The sequence below is a fragment of the Haemaphysalis longicornis genome, unplaced genomic scaffold, assembly GCF_048455015.1.
Source record: "Haemaphysalis longicornis isolate Haplotype H1 unplaced genomic scaffold, Haemaphysalis longicornis Haplotype H1 scaffold_10, whole genome shotgun sequence".
In the NCBI taxonomy this organism is placed as follows: Eukaryota; Metazoa; Arthropoda; class Arachnida; order Ixodida; family Ixodidae; genus Haemaphysalis; species Haemaphysalis longicornis.
The window spans coordinates 39074386-39097492 of record NW_027526204.1 but is presented as its reverse complement, the minus strand read 5'-3'; the positions used below and the strand labels follow the sequence as shown (position 1 = coordinate 39097492).

General features: G+C 47.6%; 1 protein-coding gene across 2 annotated transcripts in view; it reads left to right on the top strand.

The window, feature by feature from the left end:
* Window positions 1-221: 221 nt before the first annotated feature.
* The window catches only part of LOC144158390 (ATP-binding cassette sub-family C member 2-like), a 147633-nt gene continuing 124747 nt past the window's right edge, over window positions 222-23107 (top strand). For both annotated transcript variants that reach the window (XM_077689261.1, XM_077689260.1), the window contains exon 1: window positions 222-393. The gene's annotated coding sequence lies outside the window, so the exon portion shown is untranslated. The remainder of the gene's footprint in view (window positions 394-23107) is intronic.

Below are 23107 nucleotides of genomic sequence, written 5' to 3'. Positions count from 1 at the left end.
GAAAGTACTTCACATGGTAGAGAAATCTGGAGCTCGGACGGATTTGCGCTTGTGCTCGAGTAAAACTAAAGAAAAAGCAATACACGTTCATCGTTGCCCGTTTCCGGCAGCTGCTGTACCCAAAAGTTGGGCGGAAAAAAAAACATGTGTGCATGCAGCATAAACGTGACATAAAATGCACGCACCACCAGGCATGTAAGTGCTCGGGGGAGAATGCATTGCAAAACGCGGGAACAAGCGAACACCACGTCAAGGCTGCAGAAGCGAAGCCGGGGGTGTGCTTTTTTACAAAACGGGTAGTTCTTTCTCCGGCTACCGCCGGTTGAAGTAGGACCAAAAAGTCGACAACCCCTTTCTGATCATCCCCAATCACTGGAAGAGTTTCAGCACTTGGTAAGTAACGAGGCACTTTTGTTTATTCTGAATCAACTTCTACTTTGCGAGGACCTGTAGGCTATTGTTATGATTGAAAGGTTTCGTTGGGCTGGTTTCCCACCAAAAGCTCAATGCCCTGTTCTACAAAACAGTGCGCACCACCAAAAGCCGAGTCCGAGCCGTCTTTAAAAAAAACGATCCAAATATTGCACCTATTTTTTCAGAACTATGTTTGAGCTGGGAACATTGTCCCTCTGGCTTAATGCGTTCTTTGTCTGGCAACGGCTTATGGTAATCTGGTCGTGTATTCCCGCATGATCTTGCCGTGTATTGTATTTATACTGCAGCAAAAGTGCCGGCGTGTCTCAAACTGTGGCTGCGATGACTTGGGGATACACAAGATAATCAGGCTAAGGCTGCGTTCTATTATGGCAGCAAACAGATACACATCTATAGTTTTTTTTCACGCAGTCACACTCAGGGGTTCCAACTCTGCGCAGTTTTGCTGGTGTTAATAGTAATGTTTGCACTGATGTTAGCGCGCGCGGAGTCGACGACGTGGTAGTTGCCCGATTCTAGGCTATTCAGTCCCGGCTGTGTGCAAACCGTTTTGGGCACACAACCCAAATTCTGATCTTCGTTTCTGGAACTGAGTACGAACCAAGCGAAAAATGAGAACAACTATGTGGGTTACTCATGGAGTTAAGAAAGTTGAAGAGAGATCCCTGGCAATCCCGACGTCTTCCAGATTTTTAAGACGTTCACCTCCATTGTTGATTAGTTTTTGATAGCCATGACTTCTCAATTTGGATAAATGCCGCCAACGTGTGCTTTTGTTGCGCCGACGGAGTTTTTGGAGTGAACTAAAGCTGGGCCGAAGACGCCGTGTGCAGTTAAGTCGCAACACATTTCGTGCTGTAAGCAGATTTCTTCGACGTTGTTTGAACGAAAGTAGCGAAGAAAAATGCGGTGCGCGGAAAAGGACAGAAGAGAACGGCAGGTAACCAAGTGGACTTCTCCCCAAGGCCGAAGCGGCTGCACAAAACGTGACGGCTAACCTTTTCTTTACTGAATATGGAAAAACAGCGCTAAAACGGGACAAGAGAACGTAACAAGACTGGGCGCTGGGAGATGCGACCCCTACACCTCTGTTGACTAGTGATAAGGGGCTGACCGCTGGGCATCCAATACTCCTGTATTCCTAATGCGCTACGGGCATGTCATTGCCTCTTCAGCACACGCCTGTGCATGAAGGCGAGATGTACAGGCACCAAACGCTAGCCACAAAAATCAAACTTGGCTCCGCAGCAAGTCTTCCACGTCCATTGGAATTCATGTGAGGTACCACACCTAAGAATCCAGAAACATTTGTTTTCTGAAAATGACGTTTGTACCCCTATGACTAAGACAATTCAGACACGTAAAGCTGTATACGTTGGGTCATTTTGCAAAGCCTTCTTGTGTGGGCCATCTCGTTTCCCAGCATGAGATCCTGTGGACACTACAATCCATCACAGTCAAGACGTCGCCCGTTGCAGAAACGTGGGTGGTTGTGCCTTTCTGTCGTCAGAATACCACCCCCATAATCGCCATTAAGCTTAGGCTTTCAACCCGTTAAACCTTCAATATGGTATTACCATAAAGTGCTTTGATATTTTACTAAACTTATGCCTAAATTAAAATGAACTCTCAATACGATCATCATATTCTGTTTCCTATGGATTGTTTCAGTCTTGTTTCCAGTTTTTTTTTGCTTGAGGTGTGTGCCCTGGGTATACGATACTACACAAAATTTTCTTTGCGCTTGTGCAACTGGCTTGCTAAACTTACTCCTTCAGACCTCTGTGTGTACCTATACCCCAAGTCTGAACTCAAATGCTATAACACCTTCCCAGGTTGGTCGTTATAAAATACCAACCTAAATATAAGGGATGTAGTTAGATGTTTTAATTACTGTTCTATGTGGCATCATTCGGTGGAAAGTGTTCCCAACCCCATCCTTATCCTAAGTAAGTCCTGGACATAGCTGAATCGGAAATGCTGATTCCGAATCATGTAGGCATCTCTCATCTCCAAGGGTCTTTCTGCCTCAAGGGGCCCCTCCATGGCACTGGTCATCATGATCCAGCCTCAGTATCCTGGTACCTTCGGCGGCAGTTATGATGTCGACGTGGCGCACTGAGTCAGCCTGAACAATCGTATGAGCGCACAAAATCAGGGGAACCCCACCTTTTCCTCCCTGAGGGGTACAGTGAGGGTGTTGTGTAAGACACCAACCAGAACCGGCTAGCTGGAATACTTAAAAGGGAAAGCTGACTGACTTATTTGGCAAGATGATGGCAAGCTGAGAGAAAAACAGCTCACTTCGCCGGAAGAGCGGTCCACCAAACAGTACGTCCGTAACATACGAGACGTGCTAGCCTTTAAAACGAAGTTACTGACCATTAGCGAGCAAGCAGGAGAAACTCGGGCACTTCAACAAAGGAATTGAACACAGTTCCTTCAATCTGCCGTTGCAGCGATGCTCTACCGTACAATGTATATAAACCGAGTGCAAGCGTTCTGAACAGGCGCAGCCATCAAATTACCGCAATGTTCTTGCTTCTTCCTGATACTGCTCCCACGCGTTCGTGTGAGGCACCGTTATTGATATCGCGTTAACCTCTCAAAAGACAACGGCGGAAAGAGCGACCTGCATTGTATACGGGAGAAAAAGGCAATGTCCCTGGGCACCGATCAGCACACCGTATCTAATTAAAACCTTCCGGCGATCTCGGTTATACACGTCGTTGTGTTCGACGAAACTGCGGCAATGGCCCCTAACCCACCACTGGACGCTACCGCGCCATCCTGTCGATGGTACATTAGCTCCCGCAATCCGCTTCAAGAGACTGCTATGGACACGTCCAATCCCCTCCCAATATTGGCGTCGAGCGCCAGCGCCTTCTTTAAGTTAAACGGCGACATGGAAAACGTCCGATGACCGAATTATAAGCGGGATACTGCCGGGGCCGCTCGTTTTCTTCCTCTGAAAACGTCTGCACCTGCGAATTCCCGATCAGGCACTCCGTCGCTGCGCATCTGGCTACCAGCAGGCAATGCAAAACACCCCGTTTCTTCAGAAGTGATTCGGTGGCTGGTCATTTTTACAGTACCCACAGTGTATCTCTCCACCACCCCGCAGCTCCTTCTCGCCGAACAACAGACAACCGGCATCGGACGTCTACCAAATGCTTATGCCATTTCAGAGAAGGGCCGAAATTCCTGCTTTTACTGTGATTACCAGACGCAATTGGCCTGATGTAAAAGTGGACGGCGTGGTTTATGGTGCTTTGACTGATATCAGGAAGCGCATCTTGGCCCTGAGTGCTAATCTCCAAGAACACCTACACGCAGTCCTGATGAGACAGCCTGTATCGCATCGTCAAGCTCCTGGCAGCAATTACGCCAGCCATTGGTGGCATGTCCATGCCCCACATAAGCATCTCCAGCTGCAGCGCCATGGTTTTTTGCTTTGTTTCGGGCAAATGTCCTCATAGTCTCATCCTCGGTAGTGGATGCGCCAAGGATGGGGTCGTCAATGGCGTTGGCGCGCTTCAGCCCCAGTGAGCCACGGACGCAACCACTCCCAACCCCCATACTCTAGCCTATGACGCACCTGAACCGGAGGAGACGTGTAAAGCCACGCCATCACCAGACGACCGTAGAATTCCCCTGTCCAGTTTGCCTGCGCGTGTACAGGATTTAAACGTTGCTTCATTTCTCTGGTGAGCAGTGGTGTTTAGGGAAAAAATCCAGCAGGACCATCATCATAATGCGGTGTGGAAAAGGCGTCTGCACTGTATTTAAAGCAACGCTTTGTCACTATCCATGCCAGGGGTTCTGTCGCGACTGTACCCGTCAGTAAAAGACTCGTGAACAAATAAAAAAAAAATTTGGCACCGCCAGGAATCAAACCTGGACGGAGTAGATAAGCGGAGCGAGTGCCCGTGGTCTTGCCAAGTGATCTACGAGAACAATTTATTTACTGCATAGAAAACTGCTCTTATTACAGCCTAGATAGTCTATGACTCATTCAAGAAGATGCACATCACTGCAGCTGAAATAAGCCGTCCCTCAAAACTCCGACAAGCAGACACACCCGCCCAACAGATGCAAAAGGGTGAACTGAAGGACTTGCTGGTACATCATAACGTTTGAAAACAGCGCGGAAGACGGGACGGAGCAAGTAATAGACGGAGCAAGTAATAGTAATAACAGCGCTTGTGTCGTCTATTACTTGCTCCTTCCCGTCTTCCGCGCTGTTTTCAAACAACAGATGCAGCCATTCTGGTGGGTCACTTTGCGCCGTATAAATGCTCCGCACCAACGCAGCCTGCTCCCGAAAATTGAACTTCGTCGGGCGATTGGGTTCCGCGTGCCTGTCCGTCATGCGGCACTTCCACAAGCTATACAATCCCATCACAACAAATATGTAATAGGCACTCCACTAACATCTTGAGAAGGCAAGAAGCGAATAGTATAAGACGCAATGTCCCCGTCCTTTTTAAAAGTTTGTTGCAACACATCCCAGAAAAACACCACAATCCGGCACAAAATAGAACAATGATTAATGGTTTCAGGTTGATTGCATAAACGACAATTTTCAGAAAAATTAACGGACATTCCTTCCTTGCGCAACCATGTTTTGACTGGAAGTGTTGATGTATGCAGCTTAAAGAAAAAGGTTTTTGTATTTGGCGGAAGACACATACGTGTGACACACTTCAAAACACTGTCCTTATGGTGGCGAATGTAAAGACTGCCAATAAACCGGCCCTGAGAACAGACTCTCTAATAAAGAGATCGTCATAGCCTTTCTGGAAAGGGTGAACACATATTGCGGGGCAGACCTCTAAGTAAGAAAATGAAGGGTGTCGGCCACCTCCTTTAAAAGCCCCAAGGCGGCTTCGTACTAACTTCACCCGTGGAAACAAACAATAAATGTAAATGAAAACTTATTCGCTGTTGAATAACATTTAGCAGAAGTGGATGATGCGCCCCTTTATAGAAGAAAGCCTAGGTAGAAGTTGGTGTACAAACAAATGTGTCTGCCCAGAACCCCCAGGCACTAATGAATGAAACAAATTGCCCCTACGCATAGGTACCCAATGAAGCCGCACACAAATGTCGGAAATACTCCATGTAGAGCTTGTACTTTAGAACGCGCACAATGAAATACTTGCAGGACATGAACAAGCTTTGCAGGGAGGAAGACATTACAAATCTGCGCACGCGCAAACTCAGAAACTTCTCGCCCCATCCATGCCTCAGATGATTGCTTCACTTTTTGGAGTGCCAATGGCCAACGCGGACCGGTGTTTCGTATTTGGTGCCAAGGTACACCTAGGTATTGAAGTGCGCACTGATCTCAAGTAATTCCAGCAAAGACGGTCTTACAAGCACTTCTGCGGGTTTACCCCTGCATTCGCGATGAAGTCCACAAGAGAGCGCCACGCGACCTCTCACGCAGCTGTGCGCTCCACCCACGACTGTTTCATTCATTTTGTTCGCAAAATGCTTGGACTCGTGTCCAACATCGCTAGCAAACAACATACAGCCATCCGTGGAATGTTCATGGGCTCAATGTTCACGAATGATATACGCGGTGACTACACTAAGTCTTAGTGCGTATAACACCGATCATAAGGCCGTTCTGAATGTCCTGCTTAACTAAAGTTATAATGAACGTGCTATAGGTATTGTAACCATTGATAGCGCGAGCGGATCGCAGTCACCTGTTGTAGGCGGTGTACAAAGCTTCGCTTTCCTGCCACTTCCACATAATGGGCGGGCCAATGGGCGGAGAGTTTTCATTTCTGGGGGGACAGAGCCCCGCCCCGGACTTGCAGCCCATGATGATGTGGACGGTAAAATCATACATACATACATACATACATACATACATACATACATACATACATACATACATACATTTTACATACATACATACATACATACCTACATTCATTCATACACACAGACATTCATGTATACAGCCATACAATGATGATGATGCTGGTTGTGTGTTTTGACGCAAGGCCGACTAAGGTCAAAGAGCACCAAGGAAGAGTTGTTTTATGAGGACGAAGTGATAGTAAGTGTAAAATATTTAACCTAAATATACGCGAAATGACATAAAAGACAATGAAGATGACTGTGTAGCCAGGGTTTCACGATGGGTGGTAAGTATTCAGGTGTAAAAACTTGACATCGCTAAGAAACTGAAGAGTACACTTGTGGGTAATTATGGGGTCATCCCCTAAAAAGTATAATGGGTGTAGTGGAATGTGTTGTCTGTATAGTTGTGCAAAGTGTTTGTGTCGTGTTGTTTCTAGTGCCTTGCATTGTATCTGGATTACGGATTACGGATCTAGTGCCTTGGATTACGGATAGGGCCTTTCCTCACCCACTGCAAATGGGTCTCGGAGATCCAGTGAGCAGGTGCGAGTGTGTTGCATGTGGGTGGTCTATCCGCAATTTGCATAAGGCAACCTCAGTGAATCTGTTGCGTGAGTCAGTAGCCTATTGTCCCAAGTATGGTTTTATTACCTCAAATTGTTATCTCTTTGTTCGTTCCACTGCGCTTGCCATTTGTTACGAAGATGTCGGATTTGTGGCTTGAGGTCAGTGTGTGGTAGTGTTGTTATGTTTACTGTGTTCCTGAGTGCGGCGGCAGCGGCCCTCTAATCAGCAACCTCATTGAAAGCGATTCTAGCGTGGCCTGGAACCCAGCACAAGACCAGAAGAGTTTTTGGGTCAAAATAGTTTTGAGTGTTGCGCACACGACAGTGTTGAGGACCACATTGGCAATTCTGTTTTTGCGTTGCTTGTGTGATGCCAATGAGCGCCCAACAATCAAGAAATCCGTATAAATGATGCACTTTGGAATTTTGTGTTCAAGAATGCGTTGTGCAATGAAAAAGATGCCATATGCTTCAGCTTAGTAAATTGTGGTGTATGTGCTCATGGTTTTGCATGCATTTAAATTTGGCTCATGAACAGCGCAGTACACCATGGTTGCTGTTTTTGATGCGTCACTAAAAAATTCTGCGCATTAATACTTATACTGCAAGGACAAGGAGTGCTGCAAAATAGCCGTTTGCGGTACCCCGGTTTTAGCACTTTTCAGGAAGGACAAGTCACAAGATACAGGTTGAAGCTGCCAGGGTGGTAAAACATCAGTAAAACGAGATGTGTAAATGTCTAAAGAAGGAGATCTTGAAACCAGAAGCTTCTTGCCTCACCCTAAGTGAGAACGGCAAAGAAACGGACGGGCGATTTACAAACAGTGGAGATGGGGATGTGTCATTCTTCATCATCATCTCCTTCATCATCATCAGCATCGTCACCAGCCTATCTAAGTCCACTGCAGGGCGAAGGCATTTTTAATTATTCTCTAATTACCCCGGTTCTGTGCTAACAACGACCAATTTACCCCGCAAACTTCTTGATCTCATCTGCCCATCTAACGTTCTTCCAACCTCTGACCCGCTTGCCTTCTCTAGGGATGCACTCTGTTACACTTAATGACCAACGGTTGTCTTGCCTTCGCATTGCATGCCCTGCCAACGTCAATTCCTTCTTAATTTCTACTGATATATCCTTAACACGCGTTTTTTCCCTGACCCGCTCCGCTCTCTTCTTGTCCCTAATGTTACATCTATCATCTTCGGCTCCATTTCCCGCTGAGTCGTTCTCAATTTAAGCTGAACCCTCTTGGTGAGCCTCCAAGTTTCTGCCACACAGGTAAGTACAGGTAAGATGCAGCTGTCATACACTTACTTCTTCAGGGAAAATGGTAGGCTGCCATTCATTATCCGAGAATATCTGCCGCATGCACTCCACCTCATTCCTATCCTTCTAATTATCTGTGCCTCATGGTTGTGATCCAGGGTTACAACTTGGCCTAAATAGATATTGTCACGAAGTCAGCGTCGACGCAGTTGTCTTAAAGAAAAACAAGTTTATTGAAGCTAACTTGTGCTCCCCTGACAAGTCAAAGAATACACAGGTGGAGAAGCAGAAGTCAACAAAGTGACGTGTGCAGGCGAGCTCCGGCGATTCGAATGCCGCGGCGTCTGCTCTGGAGGCTTTTATCTTTTGGCGCGAGTGTTTCTGGAACCGTCGATGTACATGCGAAACATTGTAGACCAGTGGGTGACGTAGTGGGTGACGTCAGGTGCAAGGCGGGGCCGGTAGTACTTCATCTTGATTTGCGCAATTGTGCGAGCTGTGCCGAGATGTCCGGAAGACGGGTCGTCGTGGCACGCTTCCAAAACTTCGTCACAAAGATCTACCGGGTTGACAAGAAGATAATTCGCTCTCGTCCCGGGGCTGAAATTCTTCTTCACGAGGACGGACTTTTTCAGGCTGAATGCAGGTAAGTTGTGTTTGAAGGCCCTCGGCACAGCGCCGTTGCATCCTTGGTGGTAGTCGATCATGACGCGAAGGTCGAGGTCGGCACGCTGCTGGGCGGCAAGGTCGCTCTCAGTCACGACTCCGAAGAACGCGCTATCTTCATCGGAGTCTTGCGGTGGTGGGTCGACGGGGGCACGGGACAGTCAGTCGGTGTCAGAGTGTTTCCTGCCGGATTTATAGACTACTATAACGTCGAATTCTTGCAGGCGCAAGCTCCACCTAGTAAGACGGCCAGAGGGGTCCTTCAAAAAGGCGAGCCAACACAGCGCATGGTGGTCTGTCACAACCTTCAATGGTCTTCCATACACGTATGGGCGAAATTTTGAAATGCCCATATAATCGTGACGCACTCTTTCTCAGAGGCTGAGTAGTTTCTTTCTTCTTTGGACAGACCAAGGCTGGCATAGGCGATTACTTTCTCGCACCCGCTTTGCTTCTGTACGAGCACGGCACCCAAGCCTATATCACTGGCGTCCGTGTGCATGTCCGTTTCGGCGTTTCCGTCGAAATGTACGAGCACCGGCGGGCTTTGCAGGCATTGTTGCAGCTCGCAGAAGGATGTTTCTTGGGCATTTTCCCTGCTGAAAGGGGCGCTATCTTCGTCAAGCGTGTGAGTGGCTATGCAATTCCAGCGAAGTTTGTGACGCAGCGCCGGTAGTATGCGCACTGTCCGACAAATCTTTGCTCGCTCTTCTTATCTTGCGCCCTTGGTAAGTTCGCAATGGCTGATGTTTTTGCCGGGTCAGCTAGGACTCCCGCGGCGTTGACGACGTGGCCCAACAACGTGATCTCCTCGTGTGCGAAATAGCACTTTTCAGGCTTAAGCGTTAAAACCGACCTACGAATGGCCTCGAGTACAGATCTTGGTCGAGTACAGACGAATGGCCTTGCAAAGTGTTCGAAGAAAGTACGGGCGAATACCACAACGTCGTCGAGGTATACGAGGACGGTGTGCCACTTCAGGCCAGCTAGCAGTGTCCATGACTCTTTGAAACGTTGCTTGCGTCGTACACAGGCCAAACGGCCTCGCCGTGAACTCGCTGTCCGGGGTTATATATGCAGTCTTTTTGCGGTCTCTCTCGTCCACTTCAATTTGCCAGTAGCCGGTCGTCAGATACATCGATGGATACTTGGCATGGCAGAGGTGGTCGAGGGCGCCGTCGATTTGTGGCAGGAGGTACACGTCCTTTTTGGTGATTTTGTTCAGTCGATGGTAGCCAACGCAGAACCTAATGTACCGTCATTTGTCTTTACAAGTACGAACGGTGCAGCCCAGGGGCTTTTCGATGGCTGTATAATGTCGTCGCTGAGCGTGTCGTCGACATGAGGCCGGATGACTTCCCGCTCGTGTGAAGAGACGCCGTATGGTGACTGTCCCGTTGGTCGGGAAAACGCTATCGACTTGGTCTGCAGATCGATTATGGCACCGTTGTCAGTGAGAGTCCATTCTAAGAATTGCGTCACGGCAGCAGTAAGGCAAAATTGCGAGTGCAGCAGGGTACGTCGTGCTGTCTATGGTGGCGTGTGATGTGCACGTTCTATTTAGCGTTACGAGATGGCCTCCTGTGGTGCGTATATGCGGACCGTCCCAATTGGTCGTAGCTTTCTTCAGCTTACACGCGAATGATCCGCTCATCACCGAGTAGTCCGCTCCCCTGTCTCTGAGGGCGACTACGTCAAAGCCGCCGATGGACAACTGGACGTCAGACACCGCCTTCCTAGAGTTCTGGATGAGTCGGGGTGTACTATCTCTGCTTGCGCGTCTTGATTCTTGGGCACTGCGCGTCGTCGTTATGGTCTTTTTCTCGGCGGCAGGCTTGGTCATGTCCAGTACGAATCGTGCCGTATCGTTGTATTCGTGTTCGGGAGTCACGTCCGGATTATATCAGGTCGTCGGGCTAAGGTCATGTCATTAATCATGGTCTTGGGCGAGTCGTTGCGTCATGGGAAGGTTTTCATTTTTCCGCCGTGTTGCAACTTCACCTCCAGAAGTTGCTGCTTTTATTTTCCCCGGCGTACGCTGGGGAACCTTCCACGTGCGAACTCAGCATTGCTACAGCGGTTCGGTGACTGGTATGGGTAGGACGATGGCGAACGGTTGAAACGGGCTGGTACACGGTTTGTGTTGCACATGTGTTCTTCGAATAAGCATGGGATCTGGCCGGGTCGGGGGCGTGGTGCGTCGACGGAGAAAGCGAGCCTCTTGTAGGAGCAACAACGGTAGATGTGGTCGGCCTCTCCGCAGTCGTAGCACAGCCGACGATTGTCGAGCGTTCGCCACACGTCGGTCTTCTTTGGGGCGGGAGGTTGTACCGCAGGTGGTCGGGCCGGCGACAGGGGACGACGGTACAGAGCCTCGTCACGATAGGTCACAGATGGGCGAGAACGACGGACAGCAGCCACGTAGGCCATCGCTTGCGGCTCACGGGGTGCTTCTTACGTCGCTGAAGTTCCCGGCGCTTGCTGCACTTCTTATCTAATGACGTCAGTAAAAGAAGCGACTTGTAGAGTCGGCGGCGTTGGGAGAAGTTTCTGCAGCTCCTCCCTAACTATTGCGGGGATAAACGCACGTAGACTATCAGCCAGAATTCGCATGCTGTCGACGTAGTTCGCATTGGCCGTGCCGACAAAAGTGCGGTCGTACTGCTTAGCACGCATTTCAAAGGCCTTTTCAGTTGTGCTGGCTTCGGTCATGAATTCGGCGACGGTTTTCGCCGGACTGCGGACAATTCCGGCAAACAGATCATCCTTAACACCGCCCATTAACAAGCGTAACTTCTTTTCTTCCACCTGCAAGGATCAGCTAGCCTGGAAAGTCTTTTCATCCTTCGACGAATACAACAATGCATTCGTTAGGGTGTTGTGTCCGCGTCTGTAGCAACACTTCGGCCCGCTCTTTTCGCCCAACTCTGGTGAACGTCGTTAAAAATTGCGTCCTGGATTCGTTTCAAGATTCTATGGAGCTTTCATTGTTCTGGAACCATATCCGTGCTGAATCTTCAAGGTAGAAGAACACTTGCCTCTGTGTCTCCGCGTCGTCCCATCGGTTAAACAGCCTGAACCATTCGACTTGCTCCAACCAGTCTTTGGGATCATCCGAAGGTGATCCATCGAAAGATGGGGGCTCCCTGGGCTGCTGAAGAACGAGGGCAGGATTGGTAGCGCTGGCCATGGTGCCTTCGTTGATCATTGTGATGGTCACGACGTGTTCTTTCTTCCCTTTAACCGGAAGTGGTCGAAACTCCGGCTGAAGACCTTGCTGTCGGCGGCTGACACGAGTGGGGCTTGCTTGTCGGCTTGACGAGGCCTTAGAGTGCATTTACCCAGCACTGCCACCAGATGTCATGAAGTCAAAGACGACGGAGTTGTATTCAAGGAAAACAAGTTTATTAGCGCGAACTTGTGCTCCCCTAACAAATCAAATGATGCGTAGGCGGCTAAGCAGCAGTCAACAAAGTGAAGTGTACAGGCCAGCTCCGGGGATTGGAATGCCGTGTCGTCTGCTCTGCAGCCTTTTATCTTTCAGCGCGAGTGTTTCTGGTACCGTCGATTTACATCCAGAACTATGTATATCAAAGAAGATTATTCTGGGTAAGTGACGTTGGGGCGAAATAGTATGCTCATCTGAATGAGATAGCCCGTGCGGCATAAAAATAAAGAATGAAAGACGCGCTTCGCTTGTGACACAGAGAACCGAGCCAAGCGTGGCAGGGCAGTAAGCAAACAATAAATAAACAAGCCCATACATGATTCGCGGCAATATCTTCGCTTACCACTTCCACTGCCTCGCCACGTATCTCAAACCGCTGTGCTGTCCCGAGATCATCACTTTGGTTTTCTGCATATTAATTTTCAGGCCTATGGTTCTACTCTGTTTGTCCAGTGTGGAAAGGATGCTTTGCAATTCGTCTCCCAAGTTTCTTAGCAAGGCAATGTCATCAGCAAATTTGGGGTTACTGAGGTATTCTCCATTAACCATTACTTTCACCAGTTCCCAATCCAACGTTCTTAATACTTCTTGTAAACATGCTGTGAATACCATTGGAGACTTTTGTCTCCTTTTCTGACGCCAGTCCCTATCGGTATTTTACAGCTCTGCTTATAAAAGATGATGGTAGCTGTGGAGCCATTGTAGATGTATTCTAGTATTCTTGCATAATTGCAATCTACCCCCTGCTTCCGTAATTCCTGAATGATTGGTGAGGTTTTGACCGAGTCACATGCTTTCTTATAACGTATTAAGGCTATATATAGGGGTTCAGTAAATTCAGCGCAGTCCTCTATCACCTGATTGATCTTGTGAATATGGTTCATTGTTGAATAGCCTTTACGGAACCCTGCTTGTTCTTTAGGTTCAAGAATTTCTGTTAGTGATTACCTTGGTAAGTACCTTGCAGACGACTGACAGTAAACTGATCGGCCTGTATATTTTCAAGTCCTTCATGTCACCTTTGTTATCGATTAGGATGATGTTCACATTCTTCTAAGACTCCGGTACGCTTGCGGTCATGAGGCGTTTCCTATACAGGTTTGCAAGCTTTTCAAGTACAATTTCTCCTCCATCATTCAAGAGGTCTCCTGTGTTTTGATACTAGCCAGTTGCTTTGCCAATTTTTATTTCTGTTAAAGCCTTCATTACTTCTTCGGTCATTACTGGTGGGATGCCTATTTCCTCTGAACTACCTTCTCGTTCGGCATTATCCTGGATGTCACGGCTGCTGTGGAGATCCGTATTGAACTCCTCGGCTACTGTGACTATTTCATCCCTATTTGTGAGGGCACTGTCTCGCTTGTCTTTAAGTGCATATATCTGATTTTTCTTCACGCTAAGACGCCTTTTCACTACTTTCAGGCTACCTTCGTTTTTTACAGCGTATTTGATTATCTTCATATTATACTTCCCTACGTCAGCTGTCTGACGCTGATTGATTAACTTCGAAAGCTCCGCTAGTTTTATGATGTCAGCTGGGGTGGAGGTTGTCATAGTTTGCCGTTTCCTAATTAGATCTTTCGTCTCCTGGGAGAGTTTACTAGTATCCTGTCTAGCCATCCATGTGTCATTAAAAGCTGTTTTGAAGGGATGGTCATTCAACGATGAAATTTCCAAAGCATAGAGCAGGTCTATGTACGTTCGTTGGTCCTCAAGGCAGGACTTGTTACACTCTACATACAAACTTTGGACAGGGCTAGTGCGAAAAGCACGCAACGCAAGGCGAAGCCCCAAGTGTAGCACTGAGTCGAGCATTCTTAGCGCTGTTTTTGTCGCCGTCCCATACATCAAACTGCCATAGTCCAAACGAGACGAACCCAAAGACGTATACAGGCGTAGCAGGAGTTCTTTGTCGTCACCATAGCGTTGGTGTGAGAGGACCTAAAGCATATGCATTGTTTTGAGACATATGTTTCAGTTGCTTTTTTTGAAGACTGAACGTGAGTTTGTGGTCAAACACAGCACCTAAAAACTTGTGCTTCTTGTTCACAAGAAGTGACACACCATGCAAAGTAATGTCTGGGTCCGGATGAGCCCCACGCTTCCTGGAGAACAAAACGCAATAGATTTTTGCAGGATTCAGTCGAAACACATTCTTGTCTGCCCAGCCGGCAAGTTGACGCCCAGCTGGACGTGACGTTCGCAGATTGATAAATTATATGATTTAATGGATATCTGGGCGTCATCGACATACATAGAATATTAGAGTTAAGGTGGCAATTCCTTCGGAAAAGTGTTCATTTTAATTGTGAAAACAGTGCAGCTCAACACTCCATCTCGCGGCACGCCATTTTTGCACGGGAACTTTTGAAAGTGCACTACCGACTCTTACGCGAAAGGTTGTCTCCGACAAGTAACCAATAACGGTATTTACATCTTACCCGAAAGACCGAATGCCTTGAGGTCACTAAGTATGCCGTAACGCGATGCAGTGTCATAGGCCTTCTCAACGTCAAAAACAACGTAAGAAAAAACTGTTTGTGAAAGAAGGCATCTTTTATATATAATTCCAACGCAACCAGTTGATCACTCGTGGATCTCCCCGCTCTGAAGCCAGCCTGGCAGCTCTCGCGAAGACCATTGTACTCTAAGAATTACATGAGTCTCCTGTTGATCATCTTCTCGAGAAGCGTGCACAGGCAGCTGGTCAGGGCAATGGGTCGATGGCGAGCAGAAGATGAAGGGTCCTTCCCTTCCTTCAGCAAAGTCACAACAATGGCCTCCATCCAAGACAATGAAAGCTGCCTCGAAAGCCATATTTTGTTGTATAGGTGTATTAGTATCTCAAGAGTGTCTCAGTGTAGGTGTTGTATCATGGTATATGTATTTTATCTGCGCCTAGAGCGGAAGGTTTGCACAAGCTCAGGGCAGCCCTTAACTCATAGAGTGTGAATTCAGAGTTGTAAGAAGTTTTGGATTTGTCTTTGTCATGTTAGGGCTTTTTCTCTGCAGATCTTTTGTGTTGCATGAAAGTGTTAGGGTAATGTGCTGGGCTGGGCTGAACACGCTTTGGAAGTGTTGTGCGACCATGTTATCCTGGTCTTCCAGTGTGTCCCCTGTTCTACTAACCAGGGGCAGGCTGTGTGTCTGTTGTCCTTTTATTTTGCGTATTTTAAATGCAGAGCATTTCTTTAACTCACATGTAGCGTCCGCCGTCCGTCCGCAACAGCTCAGCGCGCAGGTGCGCCCTCTCCCCCACTACTCCTCTCCCGCATCACGCTACCCTCCTCGCTCTCAACAACCGGTCCGCACCCCTCCCCCTACAGTATATAAAAAAATAATACTTATCGACGGCTGGTTTCGATCCCACGACCCTGCCAGCGGAACGCAATGTACATGGTGCTCTACCCACTGCGCCACAAAGCCGACACAGAGTCAAAGGCTACGAACGCGCCTTATATCCTTGACTCCTTGAAACTACGTCAAGAAGCTGCTGATACAACGCATTCACTACCTGTGGGCGCAAGGCGAGGTACATGGTGCTCTTCCCACTGCGCCACAAAACCGACACAGAATCAAAGGCTACGAACGCGCCTTATATCCTTGACTCATTCAAACTACGTGAAGAAGCTGCTGATACAACGCATTCACTACCACCAACTCCCCAAACACTAAACGTTAACGCAATACACCCACCCCCTATGCGACGCATTTACTCGAGTCCCCCTCGCGGGGAGATGGGCCCAATTTTTTGTCCATACTTTCCTGTGTCGGTGTAGGAGTTTATTGATATTATAAGTGAGCGCCAACTATCTCGTTTTGCCTCACGGCGCACGCGATTTCCTAACGCTTTTGCCCTTTTGAACAAAACGAGGTTTCCTGACGTGGTGTACTGACGAAGGATACCCGACGCCTTGTTCTGGGCCTCTCGCGCCCGCCTACACTCTTCATTCCACCACGGCCTCCTCTGGTGGCGCAGGACACCAGAGGCGTGGCGAATGGACTTTTCGGTGGCGTCGAATGATGTGCGCCTTCAGGAGTTGGGTAGCTTCTCCAACGTGTAGGTATCCTTTGAATGTGTGTTGTAGTTTCGATGTCTCTGTAAATGTATTCCAGTTAGCTCTTGCTTCATTGAACCTGTTCTGGGAAGATGGACTGCGTGGGCCTTAACCTATATATGTTAGTGGGTTTTGGAAGTGGTCACGAGCATATGGGTCCGTGCCCACATCCTACTCAAGGCAAGGAAAGAGAATTAGAGAACGAATAGCCAAGACAAGAAATGAGTATACATTGTGTCCAAAGTTATGGTATGTAAGCTGTTTCTTGTTGAAAAAGCATGCTCCTGAAGGTGTAAGGAATTCTTCTATCAGGTAACCTCGCGCATCCGTGCAAGAGCCCTAAAGAGAATTGTGCGCATCAACGTCGCTTGTGAGGACGTATGGCTCGGGTGGCTGGTCAACCAGCGCCTCGAAGTCGGAGCTCGAAACTGCAAGATCAGGAGGAATATATATGGAGCATACCGTTATCAACCTGTTAAATAATGTGCGGACTTCTACAGCTTCAAGGACAGTGTTCAAAGTGACAGGGTGGCATGCTAAGGATTTTTGGCCACTGTTTTTTTCAACGAGCCATATGCGCCTGGAATGCACTGCACCCCCCTGTGTTGGCCACTCTTTTTTTCCACGAACCATACGTGCCTGGAATGCACTGCACCGCACTGTGTTGACACAGACGACAGTTGAAAAATTTGTTATTCGAGCGAGTGAATCTGTGATGACTTTTATGTAGCCATGATTTCTTGAGTTGACGATGCCGCAAGTTTTAATTCTATGTCTGTGCAATTACCTTTTGTATTTGTTTTTATTATGCTTGTCATTTGCCCCAGGAATTCAACCGTTGTTTATATTTATGAATATTCATTGCCTTTAACTGCGCCGAATTTCGCACTACGTCTGTGATATATGCTTGAAATTCCAAGTGCTAGCAACATGTATTTTTATCTGTGTATTGTTTGTTTTTACAATGTGACTCCACTCCTGTAATAATCCCATAACTGGATTGACAGTAGCCTGAAACGAATTTCCGGGCGATTATGGCCACACTGCCAGAAGCGCGTGTGCAATCGTCCCTGTCCTTTCTGTATACCTGGTAACTATTCAAGAAACTTGCTTGTTTGGAATTCAAATGTGTTCCTTGGACGCACAATAAACTTGGCTGATTATCATGCAGAATTTCGTACACGTCGTCAAAATTATTGAGAAGGCCTCTGCAGTTCCAGTGAACCATATTTTGATTGAGTGTAGTGTTTAACACGCCGACGCAACGAAGGCGATGAGGCATGCCGTAGTGGAGGGCTCCATTAATTTTGACCACGTGGGGATTTTTAACGTGCGCCGAAATCTCGAACACAAGGGCGTTTTTGCTTTTTGCCTCCATCAGAAAAGCGGCCACCCCGGCCAAGAATCGAACCCACGACCTCGTGCTCAGCAGCGCAACGCCTTAACCACTGAGCCACCGCGGCGGGTCAATAAACCATATTTTCTCTTCCCATTATTAAGTGTTCAGAGCTACTAGAGTGTGACTCTTTATGTAAGGTCTTTCGGTGCTTGGACTCTTGGGAGGAGTTTTTCAAAATTCTCTGGAGGTTTGGGTGAGGGTAGCACTCTTTCCGCTGCAAAGCAGACAGGAAAGGTCCCACATTCATCTCATCATCAGATTTGTGTGGTGTAGCCGGTGGACCGGATCCCTTAGACTTGGCACCCTTCCCGGTGCCCTTCCTTGGAGCCGCGACCGCCGAAGGCGTCAGGAGCGCCCCCGCTGGCAGATGCGGGGCGGCGGGGGTGGGAACTGCCGCAGGTGCCTCTGTCTCTATTTCCTCCGTGCCTTCGCGTGTGCTTTTGGCCGGTGGAGAGGACGCAGCGTTATCCCCAAAAGGCGTGGTTGCCACCCCAGCCGTTACTGGCTGAGGGAGCAGTGCAGAGGCAGGTTGGACTGCCCGGGGCAACCCTAGGGGGGGGGGGGGGGGGGGGGCGGCGGGACCAAGTTTGAATCGCGGTACTGGGTCCCCGCCAAAAGCAGACGCCGCTCCGCCACCCGGCGAGCCGCATCGGCGTACCTTCCTAGGCGTAAAGAGGCGAACCTCTTTCGCACCTCTGGGAAGGTGATCTTCTCGTTGACTTTTAAGGCAATAATTTTTTTTCCTGCTTGAACTTGTCACAACTCCTAGAATAGGCAGTGTGCGGTCCCTTACAGTTCCAACACGTGAAGCTGTAGGTTGCACAATTGTCAGTTAGATGATCATGTGCTGCACATTTTGTGCCAGTCAGTTTACCACGGCATTAGGCTGTGCCATGGACAAACCGCTGACACTATAAGCAGCGCCGTGAGGTTGGCTCGTAGGGTCGGATCGGACATTTTATTAAACGTGCGTTGGCCGACTCAGGAAGTATTGAGCGGTCAAACGTCAAGACTCTGTCCTTTGTTGGAATTATTTGATCAATTTCGCGTATGGTGATTCGCCTCGCTGCTGTAACGCCCTGATCCTGGAGGCCCTCGAGTAGATCTGCTTCAGTCTCATTTATTAGCTACCGATCAGAGATAACGCCCTGGCAGCTATTGAGGCTGCGATGGGGCGTGATCTTGATGTCAACATCAACCATGCGCGTTTGATTGAGGAGGTTAGAGGATTGTTCTTTGCTGTCTACTTCAATCAAAACTTCTCCCGTTGTGAGTTTTTTAGCCCGGTACGACTTCCCGATAAGGCTTTCGAGGAACTTGGAAATCAGAAAGACAGGCTGCGAGGTGATGGGTTTTGACTTATCCAGGGATTCCATTATCAAAAAGAGCGAGAAGTTATCAGGCTTTGAAAGACAGATCGAAGGCAACGAAGTCAAAGAAACTTCCGCGCGGCCCTTTTCAGGGACCGATCACATTTTTTTTGGGGGGGGGGGGAGAAAGTACCATATGCTATTGTATAAAAGCAGGAGACGGGGGTACTTTCTTTGCTGCGGTTACCCATATACCGAGAGAGGTCCCGGAGCTCCCTGCCTGGTAAAGAGACAGAGGGCCCATCTGCCGGAGCTTGATCTGGGCTCCGACGGCCACCGTTCGTGGTTTCTCACCCTCCACATATAAACACATTGCCACGGTTAGATACAGCTCATGTTTGGGTGCTCGGGGTCCGCGGTGTCGCCAATACCTTCACCAAGAATACTCAAGGTGCCCCGTGCGGGGTAGATATATACATACATTCATTCCTGCAACATACATTCATACATACATACATTCATACGTTCATACATACATACATACATACATACATACATACATACATACATACATACATACATACATACATACATACATACATACATACATACATACATACATTCGTACATGCTTGTAGTGCCCTTGCTTATAGTAAGAATTCGAAGAAGCAAATAGAAAGCATGAAAGTAAGCCATTCACGTCTGCGCCAATCAATGATTCAGTCAGCTTTAGGGCTGAATAAAATTTTGAGCGAAAAGCTGGAGACAACTCCAATAAAATGTCAACTGCTAATAAAATATGGCACTTGTGAAACTAAGGAAGGAGGGATAAGCTTCCCCAGATCTCGCCGAGAACCCCCCTCCCCCCGAAACCACAGGACCAAGCTCGGGCTCCCGAGCCCCGTAGTCTCCGCCTATGGTCTGGCCCGTACTTTTTTTCCTGCTTTCCAATCATCACCCCAACTGTACAGAAACTGCGGCCTCGACAGAGAAGGTGAATTTTTGCGAGATGTGGTGGTATGGGAGACAAAGAAGAGAGCTGTGATTCCCATGTCATGTTAGAAGGCTATGCCGGGCCACTACCTACGTGGGCTTTCACATAGAACACTGGTAATTGGCGTGAATACATCTGTCGCATCTCCCATGGTTTCTGTCCTGTGTTCTGCCACTCCGTAGCAATATACAGCTGAACCTCGATTTAACGAAGCCACCTGGACCCACAGCTTTTTTTGTTAAATCGGTTACTTCGTAAAATCGACAGAACGACTAATTTCATTCGAGAGAACGACAAATGTATTGCATCGTGAAAAGCTTGTGATTTTCGCCTGCGTGCCCTTTGTGAGCAGCGTGAGCACACAATTCTCGTACCTGGCCAGTGAAGTCAAGGCATTCTCGACACCCTGGCGTACCCCAGCAAACTGCCTCGGAATGCCGACGGCGTCCATCACCTGGTGTGGTGTGGTCAAGGGAGCTTCGATAGTGTGCGAATCATTCGCATCTTGAGAATCTTTCTGTTCTTTTGAGATTTTGAAAGAGGAGAGGGGAAAAAGAGCCCAAAACTGTCTGACATTGCGGTGTCGACACCACATCTGGCCCACTTCAGACTCCTCTTGTGCGGCGGAACCAAGCTGCACTGTCTTTTCGCCATCGAGAACTTCCGTTGTGTCAGTGTGCGCGTCTGCGTCGGCGGTAAATAAGTCGTCAAAGTTCTGATATGCGGCCACTTCTTCACGGTGACGTGAAGAGGTCGCCGCTGGGCGATGCCTCTTGGGCAATGCCTCTTCCTGCTCGTGTTGTGGGCTTGAAGAGCCCAAAACACAAGCTAACCGCACACTGCCCGCTCGTGTGCTTGCACTGCGCTGACAGTACACTGCCACACATCCTAGACGCCATAAACGTGAAAAAACGCTTTTTCTGGCATCTTTTTTCGGGAACGCTTCGATAAATCTCTTTCGACGGGGAAGTTTGTTTCGCTATTTTGAGTTCGTAAAAACATTAAACCTAATGGCAACTGCGGGGGGAATCCGAATTTGTTCGTTAAATCGGGAAATTCGTAAAATCGGGTTCCGTAAAATCGAGTTTCAGTTGTATATTCAACCTTTGTAATTAAAGCTTAAAAAGCACGGTGAGCTCTGTGTGTCCGTATCTTAAAAGTAATTGAAATAATAAATGAGAATGCAAAAAAATTATATTACAAGAAACACATTTGCACACTTATACTCTGAAGATTTTGTAACTGTACCATGACATATATTGCGACGAGTAATAGGAGAGGCATTCAGAGCGCTCAATAAAAGGAACACACAAACAATTAAAAGATTTTGATCGAAAGTCAAACCTTGCATAAGAACAAACCATAAAAATTGATGGTGAAAATTATAAATTTATTGCCGTGCAGCGTTTTTTTTCGTGTACAGGTACAAATATATTTAGGTTCAATAAAAACTGGATATTATAGTGAGAGAGAGAAAGGAAGAGCATATAACGATTCATAAAAGAAAACACAGCTTAGACGTGGTCGAAGTTCTTCGGGCAGGGAATTAAATATCCGGCTTCAACAAAACAAGTCGTAAGATCTGTGGCCAGTAACGGCCGACAGTTTTTCAGCATGAAGTAAATGGCGTGACCAGCCAGTTTTGGCGACCAAAAACCTGAATGGTATCAAAATCATCGGTTAAGAAATGGTTGCCTTAAGGCGAGCAAGAAAACGAAGGTCAGGTATTTTTCGGAAGATCAAAAAGAAGTGTTGGTCAGTGAAGGTGCCTGTGTGTTTTCTGTGGTATAAAAAGTTTTTGCCCTATTCTCTTTTTTTTTTATTGCATCCACGGCTTTCCGATCTGCAGTCCCGGAGCGAAGGCCTCGTCAGGAGACGTACCCTTATCATTTGTTCACGCCTCGTGGACGTAACCGCATCTATATATTTGTGTGCGAAATGAATTAGAATTCAAATTCAAGTCATGCCTGAACTAAACCTCAGCCTTTTTTAATACACAATACGTTTTTGATCACATTGCAATTCGTATTGTTAAAGTACGCACTTTCCACACCAACTACCGTTTATTTCTCCAATCAAAGAAGGCACACTCAGGTGTAAACGTTTACAATAGGATCCAGTGTAACCGGACGCGAAGGTGGCGGAAGAATGCCCATCCGAAACTCTGTTTTATATAGGTAAGGTAGTTAACCTGAGCGTGCGGTCGATGAGTTCTCAAAGGCTTTCGGCCGCGTAAAGTTTAGAATGGCGAGGCAACTTTCAAAGCACATTTGTAGCTTTATTGTTGGTGGGGTCGTAATTTCCGTCTCGAAGAGATGATTTTGGTTTCATCACTTTAAATTTTGACCGTGCCCTGCCAAGGATCATGCGAAACATGCCTGAAAGGAATGCACTTCCCTCTCCAATCAGTTATATTGTAATCCCCTAGTGCAGGGCATAAAAAACAAGAGGTGATTTATGAGCCCAGAAACGGGTTCTTTGTAAGATAAAGGGAGAATTTCAGAAGGCGCCACAACAACCACAGGGCATTGTCGCAAGACGAGAATGATGAACAGATTTTTCACTAACCCCTTTTTCGTAACAGCGCTCGTTCCACAGGTAACCACAGAAAAACTAACGCACTTCTTTTAGCAACACTTTCTAGGAACAGGGCGAGGGACAAACGGGAACGCGCTAAATAAATCACCGTAGGCTGCATCAAGCTTGCCTCAGTCTGTATCATCGACTCGCTTGATATATAAAATAGCGAATTTGTTATCCTTTATCGCAATATACCGAAACCATGCTCTATACGTAGCAACACAGTTTTCCCACACGTGGAGAGTAGTGCTCTAATGCAAATTTCCTATGTTTGACTAGAGCACAAAGCATTGAAATTGAGCGCAAATAAGTTGCGTGTGTTATATCATCTGAAATTCATCATCGTCATCAAAATAATCATCAGCAGCCTATCTAAGCCCACTGCAGGGCAAAGGCCTCCCTTTGATCTCCAATTATCCCGATCCTGTGGTGACTTCGACCAATTTATCCAAAAAAACGTCTTGATCTCATCTGCCCATCTGAGTTTTTGCCACCCCCGGC